General features: G+C 47.1%; 1 long non-coding RNA gene across 1 annotated transcript; it reads left to right on the top strand.

Moving 5' to 3' along the window:
- The first annotated feature begins 6,033 nt into the window (after positions 1 to 6,033).
- Positions 6,034 to 9,437, top strand: LOC129386033 (uncharacterized). Its single transcript, XR_008613516.2, has 2 exons — positions 6,034 to 6,304; positions 6,487 to 9,437. It is a non-coding gene; the product is annotated as an uncharacterized lncRNA (long non-coding RNA).
- The last annotated feature ends 1,298 nt before the right edge of the window (positions 9,438 to 10,735 follow it).

The following is a 10,735-nucleotide window of genomic DNA, read 5'->3' as shown; positions in this document are numbered from 1 at the left end:
TCTTACCAGACCTACAGCTCCCATGACTTTTCTCCCGACGGTCACCATGACCTTCCTTTTTCCTTGCCTCGCCTGATCTATTACAGTAATAGTGGATCCTTGTTTCTCCACTGGCCAGCTTTTTGGGGTCCCTGGGCAAAATGAACCAGCAGTTTTGGCTACCCTATTCTTCTGCTTTCCATTCATGAAATTCTGTAATAAAAGCACAAAATAGCATTAGATAGTGACAAGTACTATTGGGAGAGAGATGCAAACAAAAATAATCACTCTGAAGGCTTTGGACACGGGCTAATGTAGCATTTGTTTTACTCCCTCACCTTCAACTCGACTGTGTCATGAGGTCACCCTTGATATTGCTCAAATTTATGTTAAAATTGAATTTCAAATGCAATGCGCCATAACTTCAAAAAATTTATCATATTAGTTTTGTTTTAATAAGAAACAAATATGAAACTTAAGCATGATCTATGCTCACTCCTTCCTCAATATTGAATCAGACTGTACATTCATAGCAATGCTGTTACGATAAGACAAAGACGAAATGAGAGCACATGGTGCAAGCTACGCCCCAGAACAGTGTGAATCCCTTCTCTCAGTTTCTTCTTGAAAAGCTCCTTCTTTTCAAGAAGAGCTTGACTTTTTACTGTAGATAGGGGCTTGGCGAGGGAGTGTTCCATCGTCACGCGGTTATGATCTGGCTTGGGCATGCGCCTGGTTCGAAGAGGCAGCATTATGTGTGATTTCAATAAACCAGTTGCTAGTCTGCGTTCGTCCTGTCTTCTTCTACGTTGGTGTCTTTTCTCAAGCGCAGTTTAAGTTCACAAAAAGATGTCTTACCAAGTAGCCTCCTAACACACTCTTCTTAAAGAAAAAAGGATTGCGCGTGCATCAAATTTCGCTCTACTTTACGAAATCTACAACCAGAGTCCTTCTATTGAGGGACTGTGGTACTACTAAAGAATTTTCCCAAAGTACGCCGGGAGACCAAGCCGCTGACAGCCGCAATTGCAAGTGTGGTCGTGCACCTACGTCGGCCTGCATTCGGACCTATTGCGGCCTGCACTGAGGCGAAGACTACACCACGCACGCAAGTAGCGCAGAGCAACGTCAGAACGCAGAGCAAATCCCTCCTCTCGTTTAAGTAAAAAAAAAAAGGGGGGGGGGGGGTGCGCGAGCGTCACATTTCGCTCTATTCTATGAAATGTACTGCTAAAGAGTTTGCCCACAATACGCTGTGAAACCATCCCGGCGACATCCGCAAATTCATGTATGGTACCGGTTCTGCGTCTCTGCCACATTGCAACGTGCACTGAGGCGAAGACTAGGCCACGCACGTATGTGGCACAGAGCAACGTCAGAACGCAGAACAGCTTACTCCTGTCGCTTAAAAAAATAAGAAGATGTACAAACGTCAAATTTCACTCCACTTGCTGTGCAGGAAAGCAGACAATGCCAAACGTACGTCATGTAGCGCATCGCTGGGAGCGCGCACACATGACTATACTATAGATGGATAAACAAACAAATTATATTTAACGAGGATACAAACTTCAAAATACCCCAAGGAAATAAATTAGGCACCTGCGCAAAAGCTGCTCTTCGCGAAACAGATAGAGAAAAAGAAAACAAAGGCCCGCAAAGCATAAACAACTGCCTTTTTGGAGGCACACTGCGCAACAAGAAATTAAAAAAAGTCCAAGATATAATATTGCGTTTAAACGTCATTTGCTCACGATGACTGAGAATAAACTTAATAAAACTGTTCCTCACTCTTATTGTTCCGGAACACCAGGTGCACGTAATCAGCCTCGAAGTTGTGCGCAGCGATCTGGTGCACCGAATACTTCTCCATTGTAGGCAGGGAAGTGCCACATACGTCGCATTTCATCAATTTCTTGACATCCACGGCCATTTTGTGAACGTTCCTGATGTGTTGCAGCATGTTCTTCCTCTGTATGAATAGTTTGCTGCAGATTTCGCAGCGACGATCGTCATCGCCGATGGCAGCTCGATCACAGACGTGCGCCATTCCGACATTGCACGCACTAGGGTTGTTGTATAATCCGGCAGCAATACAGGGAAGAAACCTCCCCAATCACGTGACACACTAGGTATTCAGTGGCCCCATAGGGACAGTTGGAAACCAACTTAGGGAACTAACATCCGGGAACGCAGGGTCACGTGGATGCTGCCTTCTATTGTTCACCGGCCTCAGCCGGCCTGCGGGGAAACGCATGTCTCTCCTTAGTCACTGTACCTTAGTTTCCTTCCTCCGTGAACGGCCAGGAAACACATCGATACCAATAGGCTGTCGGTGGTTAATCAAGTACAAAAACATTGACGCTATGACTAAAAAGCAGCTTCAACAATCAAATTAAAAAAAAAATCAACTGCCTATTTGCCTGAGGTAAAAAAACATCCTTAGACACCTCGATTGTTTATGTCAATGGTTTGTGTAAAGTAAAAAATTCAGCATGTTCAGCGCCCCTAGCAGAAAAAGCACAAATTAAAGTATTTGACAGAATTACAGTAGCTCCACTTGCGCGCTTACGCTGAAACACGGATGGATGGATGGATGGATGGATGGATGGATGGATGGATGGATGGATGGATGGATGGATGGATGGATGGATGGATGGATGGATGGATGGATGGATGGATGTTATGAGCGTCCCCTTTGGAACGGGGCGGTGGCTTGCGCCACCAAGCCCTTGCTACTATGCTGCCTAATATCCTACCTAGGTTAACCAATGAAAAAAAAAAAAAACACTATGAACTACCACGTCAAAATTTTCTGATACCCTATTGCGAACTGTGCTTTTGTACGCCTCCGTATTTTGTCGTTTCCCTACTTTTCTTCCACCAATCCTTCCACCAATTCCACACGCCTTGATTGATTTTTCGCCCTCTGTGGCCATTTGTTGAACTTGAGAGTGTGCGGGGCCTGGCTGAACGCTATTTTGCGTTTAATATGACAAAATTAGGAATTATAATTTTATAGTCTTTATCATGCAATAAAAACGCTTCGTTTTCTGTTGAAGAAAGTTTGTAGGTTGAAATTGCGCTTACTACGGCGCCTCTAGCGGGAGATAATGTGCTCAAGGAGGAACCTTTTTAGTTAGTTTACCATGCCTGTTTCTTTAGCAGCGCCACGCGGTCGATTTTTTCGCCCTCTGTGGCCATTTGTTGAACTTGAGAGTGTGCGGGGCCTGGCGCCACCATCGTGCCTTCTCAAAAGCTCCTAAACCATCCTGTCTCTAGGCACCTAGGATCAGGGGCGCTATTCTCGACACGCATGGCATGCGGCCCAATCCACTTCGATCGCAGCGCCGCCACAGCATTTTTCGTCGTCGCGCGCCTCACCGCAAAGCATGCGCTGCCGTTCGTGCGGTCGTGCTAACTCTATGGTTCGTGCCACTCAACCGTATTCCGTTACGCTAGAGTTCTAGAGGCCCCGCGCACTCTCAAGTTCAACAAATGGCCACAGAGGGCGAAAAAATCGACCGCGCGCTGCTGCTATCAAAACCGGCATAGTAGCATCACTTCAGGACGCTTACGTTAGTTTGAACGTTTTCCACAAGAGACGCCGTTACAAGCGCAATTTTATTTTGCAAGCTTTCTCTTACAATTACCGAAGCATATTTATTACATAAAAAAGGGCGAAATTATCATTGCTAATTAGACATTGTACTCCTTGTAAGTAAGTTTATTGTTTCTTTGTCACTGTAAACGCAAATAACATTCAGCATCATCGATCTTTCACGTGACCTCTGGCTTGGATTAAAAATTTTTAACGGTATTTTCGAGTGCATGGCGGCACAGATTCATTCGTTCGTGCACTCAGACTGGTTGCGTCTTTTTGCTAAAACTAGTTTATTGCGCTTCGATGTCTCGCGTTATTGAACTTGGGGTGAAGTTACGTGTTTGCAAGCGGACATGTAAGCCCGGAAGTTGGGTTTCGGTCGTGAGCCATTCGGAACACGTCTGCATCGAAACGGGAGCTGGATTTTGCTGCGGCTGACAACGGCAATAACGGTGAGTCGTTTAAAACCGCTGCTTGAATCGTTATATAACATCCGTCTCATTACCTTCCAGGCCGGCACAAGTTAACGAACTAGATCCTGCATTGCGGAGAGTCTAGTGCCGAAGTGTACATGACCTCGTGCAGCACGACGTCAAATCGAGTGCCGAAGTGCAGGTGGCGCTAGCTGCACTTCGAGTGCTAGTGCTGCACCCCCTGAACTAGTGCAGAAAGTGCAGCCAAATCGAGGAGACCTACAAGCAGGAAAGAAAGAGAGATATCGGAATGCGCGTCTCATTTTTCATCTTATTGTAGCCGTGGTCGTAGGAGACTGAGTAGCCTTATCAATATACATATTGAACTTTTTTTTCCGAGTCGGCCGGCAACGTCTTTCGTCCACAAAACCGAATAATCCTTTGGTAAAATGAAGTGAAAGTACAGAATTTAATGTATTAAACAGTTGCAAGCATGATAATTCACCCATATTTCGTACTTGTTGGTTCCAAATGTTCTTGCTGTTCAGACTGGTTTACCGTAGGGCATTTATTTTTGCAGTAGTGAAGCGGTGCATCACGTTCGTGCAGAAAAATAATGCATCAGTTCTAATACCTTCATCACTTTCATGCATTTGCTTGTGGAACTAGCAGTGTGATCACTTCTAGTGTATAAATGAACCCACAAATGTTCTCATTTGTGATCTTAATAGTACTTGCGCTGTTGACATGCATTGTAGTTAGGCAGACATCAATTTTATGGACAATAGCAATATTTATTTAACATGCTGCTTAAGCACCCTAGAACAGACTGTACATTTGCATGTGTTCTGTAGTCTCAAATCATTACAACATATATCTCACACCTTTTTGCATTTCATGGAATGCATCATGTAACCGCACTGAAAAACAAGGGACAAGGAAGGAACACACAAGACAGGCGCGGAACTTCAACTAAGATTTACTACGGGAAATCTCACATTTATACAGGTATCGTAATCACCCTTGCCAATCATCGGACAGCCATCACTCGACGTTGGCAAGCGGGCGTGAGTGCCGCAAATTTGCTTGTAAATATTTGTATTCTTTATCACTCAATGATACTGAAGAACTGCTTACGCAGCTGCCAGATTGCATTTTTATACAGTAAGCTTCGTATATTTCACGGCTCAGTTGTGACGCAAACATCTTCAAGACTTTAGTGTCTCGGAACCTGGGCGTGCAATTACTACAGTGGCGACAATGGTCAGCCAGTTTTCCACCCCCCGCCAATCCTTCAACTCCTGCGCGGTGCTCCTGCAGTCTGACGTTTAGGCACCGTCCTGTCTGCCCTATGTAGCTATTGCCACAGGAGAGAGGTATCTGGTACACTACCCCTACTCTGCATGGGACGAACCTGTCGACGTGCTTGATATCACATTCATTTCTTTTGTTCTTACCCTGCACCATCTTGCACATGCCCGCCAGTTTCTTGGGCGCCGTGAAAACCACCGGTACTTCACATTTTGCAGCCACCTTTTTGAGACGGTGGGAGATTTGGTGGTAGTACGGTATGGCAACAGGTCTACGACGTTGTGGCTCTACGCTTGGGCGGAGCTCTGATGTGCCCTGCGCTTCCTTGGCAAGGGTTTCAGCACCGAGGTGACCATATCATGCTGAAATCCTGCGCTGTGCAGTCTTTGCAACTGTAGGAACACGCTATGTTGCATTTCATGCTGGCAGGACTTATCAAGAGCAGCACGCAGGCAGTTTTTTGCGATTCCCCTTTTTACAAGCTTCGAATGAGCTGACTGGTAGTTTAAAATACCTTTTTTAGTTCGAGGCTGATACCTCCAGCACGCATGGGTTCCAGCAATAATAATGAAAATGTCCAGGAACTGCAGGCATCCATGTGTAGGCAACTCACAGGTGAAATTCAACCCAAACGCGCATTCTCGGAAAATTGCAAGCACACGCTCTACTGCAGCTGAACCGCCTCCCTCCCCAACCCCTTTCAAGAAAATGTTGAAGTTCCGCCTGTCTTGTGTGTTCCTTCCTTGTCCCTTGTTTTTCAGTGCGGTTACATGATGCATTCCATTAACGACCACCAACTAGCCCGCTTATCCCTGTTAAATTTGCATTTCATATTGCAAAACTTTGCATTTTCAATTTCTGATTCAGTCAAAATTTCTGTTCCAGACATGCAGTAATGAGGACGGCACCAGTATAAAGCAACACACTCCACGCACTAAACAGAAGCTGCTGCCTGCTACAACAAGGTCATTGTGTGGACATTGGCTACTACTACAAGGTAAACAACACATGGTTCAGAAATAAATATGTTTGATATATGCTGTATTGGCTTGCTGTTTGCAGCAGATATGAATGTTTGTTCGTATTTATGGTTCAGTATAATTGGTTCGAACATATAAAACACACATAAATTTGGCTAATCTGTGCTGTATCTCATGTGTCACCGTTTTGCCCCAACAGAGTCTATGCCAAGCACATCTTGGTCATCACAGGACCTCCTATCTGCGCCAACAGGAAGGGGCTGGAGCCGAATTTGCAAGGCTTTTACACCAAGAACAAAGAAGCACATGCAGAAGAATATGAATGAGATACCAAGTCTGCAGAGGACTGTGTCAAGACTGAAAAGAGCTTCAGCCACCATTCCACCAGCACGGACATTTGGCTGTCATCCAGGTAACTCAAAAAGGACTTTCTAGGAATTCTTCGTCTTCAGATGCACCTGCAACATCTGACCAAGCACGGACAACGCTGGCCAAAAGATTGAGTTCCATCAGTTTGCCCTTAATCAGCTTCCTAGCCATGTTAATTCCGTTTGTGCCAAGTGTAATTTTTCTTCTATAAATGCAAGCTTTCTCATTGCCCATTTTTGTTAGAGGTCATTCATCCTCATCCAAATATAAAGGTCAACCGATTCTTCGCTGATACTTAATACCAGTCACTGTCTAGCAGCCTAACATATCTGTAGCAGTATCTTCTAGTGTATGTTGACATGCGCAATTCCTCTCCTGAAATAGCGGATGCAGCATCGGCATGCGTCTTGCATTAACCTATACACATGTGCTATGTACCATTTTACTTTTCTTGATGTTTTTAGCCTTCAATGCTTGCAGAGCAGAGTGGCTTCTCTCTTGAATGCAAGCTTTCTCATTTTCCATACTCCTAGTCTCGTTGATGATTGCTCCTCTTCCTTGATAGCCTGGGTCTTTGTGCAAGCTACAGTGAAGTGAACAGTGTTACGTTTCTCAGATGTGGGGGCCTGGTCAGTTGCATTGGTAAGCAGTCCCTCGAGGTAAGCATTTGCTCCTGCAGTCCGCAAAGCGACATAGACTCCCAGTATACACACACCGTAACTGGTGTGCCCCGTTCGTTCTGGCCTGCTGCAGCCATGGGCAAATTGTGCTTGTGGCCTACCTCGGCCATGATTTGCTCAAAACGGAGACCAGCATATGTGCTTACATGGTTCGAAGTGTATGAAGTTGATAGCCGTATGGGTGGAAAGGCCCGCAAGAATGGCTGCCGAAGGTGATGCCCACAAGAGCGACTTGTCCACATTGCGACAAAGTGGGACACGAAGTGTGAGCCACACATAGCGGCCCCCGAAAGAAAATAAATGTACAGGTTGGAAAGGGGTTAACGCTAAAATGCCGGGTAGTCCATGTCGCTGTGTTGGTTGCGGCAGCAGATGCCTGCGTCACCTGATTGCTTCGCAATGGAAGTTGCTCATCTTCAACGGCAACTGTTGGTTCAAACAGGTGTGAGGCTCTGTCCAATCTGTTTGTACCGCAGGTTGTCGCTCGTTACCAGACCACCACATGTGACAAAGGCATGCATTATGCCTGTAAGATGGTTCGTAGCCAATGTATAATGTATTGTCTGAACCTCATGGGTGACTGATTGCTGTTTAATTTTGCTGTTATGTCACTTGGTTATGGTCGCAGTGTTATGTTTTTCGAATATTGCGGCCTGGTCGGTTGCACTGGGAAGCAGCCTCTCGAAGCAAGAATTTTATCCTGCAGTCTGCACAGCGACATAGACTCCCAATTTACGCACACCGCGATTCGTGCTCCCCGTTCACCCTTTCCTGCTGCATCCATGGGCAAATTGTGCCTCTGGCCTTTCTCGGCCGCGATTAGGCATGAACGGAGACCAGCATAAGTGCTTACATGGTCGGACGTGTATGAAGTTGGGTGGAAAGGCCCGGAAAAGTGGCTGATGAAGGTGATGCCCACGAAAGCGACTTGTCCATATTGAGACGATGCGGGACACCAAGTGTGAGCCACACATTAGCGGCCTCCAAAAGAAAAGAAACATGCAGGCTGGAAAGGAGTCAATGCTAAAATGATGGGTAGTCCATGTCGCTGTGTAGGCTGTGGCAGCAGATGCCTGCGTCACCCGATTGCTTTGCACTGCAAGTTGCTCATCTTTAACAGCGACTGTCGCCGCAAACAGGTGGGACACTGTCCAATCTGTTTCTGCTGCTGGTTGTTGCTCGTTAGTAGACCACCACGTGCGACGAAGGCAGGCACTACGCCTGTAGGTAGGCAGCTCAATGTACCCTAAGAGACCCGTGTATGTGAATGCTCACTGTTGCCATATGGTTCGTCGCCAATGTATAATGTATTGTCTGAACCTCATGCGGTGACTGATTGCTGTTTAATTTTGCTGTTATGTCACTTGGTTATGGTCGCAGTGTTATGTTTTTCGAATATTGCGGCCTGGTCGGTTGCACTGGGAAGCAGTCTCTCGAAGTAAGCATTCGCTCCTGCAGCCTGCACAGCGACATAGACTCCCAATTTTCATGCACCGTGATTCGTGCTCCCCGTTCGCGCTTTCCTGCTGCAGCAATGGGCATATTGTGCCTCTGGCCTTTCTCGGCCGCGATTAGGCATGAACGGAGACCAGCATACGTGCTTACATAGTCCGATGCGTATGAAGTTGATAGCCAGATGGTTGGAAAGGCCCGCAAAAGTAGCTGATGGAGGCGATGCCCACGAAAGCGACTTGTCCATAGTGAGACAATGTGAGACACCAAGTGTGAGCCACACATTAGCGGCCCCCGAAAGAAAAGAAACGTGCAGGTTGGAAAGGAGTGAACGGCTAAAATCTGGGGTAGCCCATGTCGCTGTGTAGGCTGCGGCAGCAGATGCCTGCGTCTCCCGATTGCTTCGCAATGCAATTTGGGCATTTTTAACGGCGACTGTAGCTGCAAACAAGTGGCACACTCTGTCCAATATGTTTCCGCTGCTGGTTGTTGCTCGTTAACCTGACCACCACGTGCGACGACGACGGTGAGCCGTTTACGAGCTCGCGTCAATGATTCCAGCGTATCTCGACATGCAAATTTTATTTCTGCTATTGCACGAGAATGTACACTGCTTGTCTTCTGCCAATAAAGTCGCGCGTTCTGTTCACTCACTTGTGGCTTGTTTGTATGGGCGTCAGTAGAGGCTCTTGGCAATTAGAACGCACCAGCTAAGCGGCAGCGAAGGCATTGAGGCATGCCGCATAGCCTGCAGGGCAAGCACGGCGCGTACCAGCGTACGCGACCGGCAAAAAACGGCCATATTGAATTTTCCTCTAAAAAAAAAATTTGCACTTCCGCTTCCGGATTGAGCAACGTCATCTGGCGTTCGCCAAAGTAAGTTCCATGCGCTGCCGCTGCTTATTTTCGAACCACGGTGGAAGGTACAGTTTCCCTTCTCTAAATTTGTTCTTTATTCTGTGGTGGCTAGTGTAACCGCAGACGCCCTATGACGCCCTGGACCGATAGCTGCGGTTGCAACGGCGTTGGCGGAGTTAGCTAGTTGAGATGTCGGCAATGAGAACGGATGCGCTATTAGTTGCCGCAATCGATGAGCTTTCTTCAAGTTCGTCTGACAGCGAAGACGACGTACACGCTGATCGACCTTGTCCAAAAACAATGTGGTGAAGAGCGACCGAAAGTGGACAGGTTCGTTGAACGGGTCGTCAGGATTAGTTATAATATCTATTGGTGTTTGCTTGCAACCAGGTATGTCGGAGCACGCCGTTTGACAAGGTTCAAGCGCTTGCCGCGGATGCTCAGCACCTGCAAACAATAAAATGTGCGCGCGCGCGTGTTCGCGCACGTTTTGCGCGCCAGGGGTAAAGTGGCGCTGCATGCAAGCACCCTGCACGGGGTGCAGTTTTGTCCTCGATGTCGACCCTCCGCAGTGCGCCACCACCGCGGTGCAAAGCGCACCTTTTTGGTTTCGGGGCAATCCCGGGGCAAGGTGATCGAGGACGCTATAAATGAACCGTTACTTGCGAGGCTGTCGTTATACACGCAGGTCTCCTCGATTTGGCTGCACCTTTTGCTCTAGTTCAGAAAAGTGTCGTGCCAGTGCAGCGCTAGTTCTTGAAGTGTGAGTGTAGCGCGACGCTAGCGCTTTCGGTGCAGCGGTCAAATCGAGGACAAAAGCGCAGAAACGTACAGGCCTTCGTCTGCTGCGACTGAGTGGCTGTGGCTTTTCTTTTGTTGGTGTGTCATTATTCAGAAAGCACGACCAAGCGTGGTTTCCAAACCTTTCTGAATAATATATGGCACAACGTTTCAAACGACTGACCGATGTGGTTTCGCGCAAACTTAACGTCGAGGTAGCGGTAAGCTCGTGAAAATTAATACAAACGACTGTGACCTGAGGGAAAATCCCGGCCTTCAGTGCGCTTAGCAGCAGTTGAACTCGGAAAG

This window comes from Dermacentor andersoni, chromosome 7 (genome assembly GCF_023375885.2).
Source record: "Dermacentor andersoni chromosome 7, qqDerAnde1_hic_scaffold, whole genome shotgun sequence".
Lineage (NCBI taxonomy): Eukaryota > Metazoa > Arthropoda > Arachnida > Ixodida > Ixodidae > Dermacentor > Dermacentor andersoni.
The sequence above is the reverse complement of the archived record's forward strand: the minus strand, read 5'-3'. Positions and strand labels throughout refer to the sequence as shown.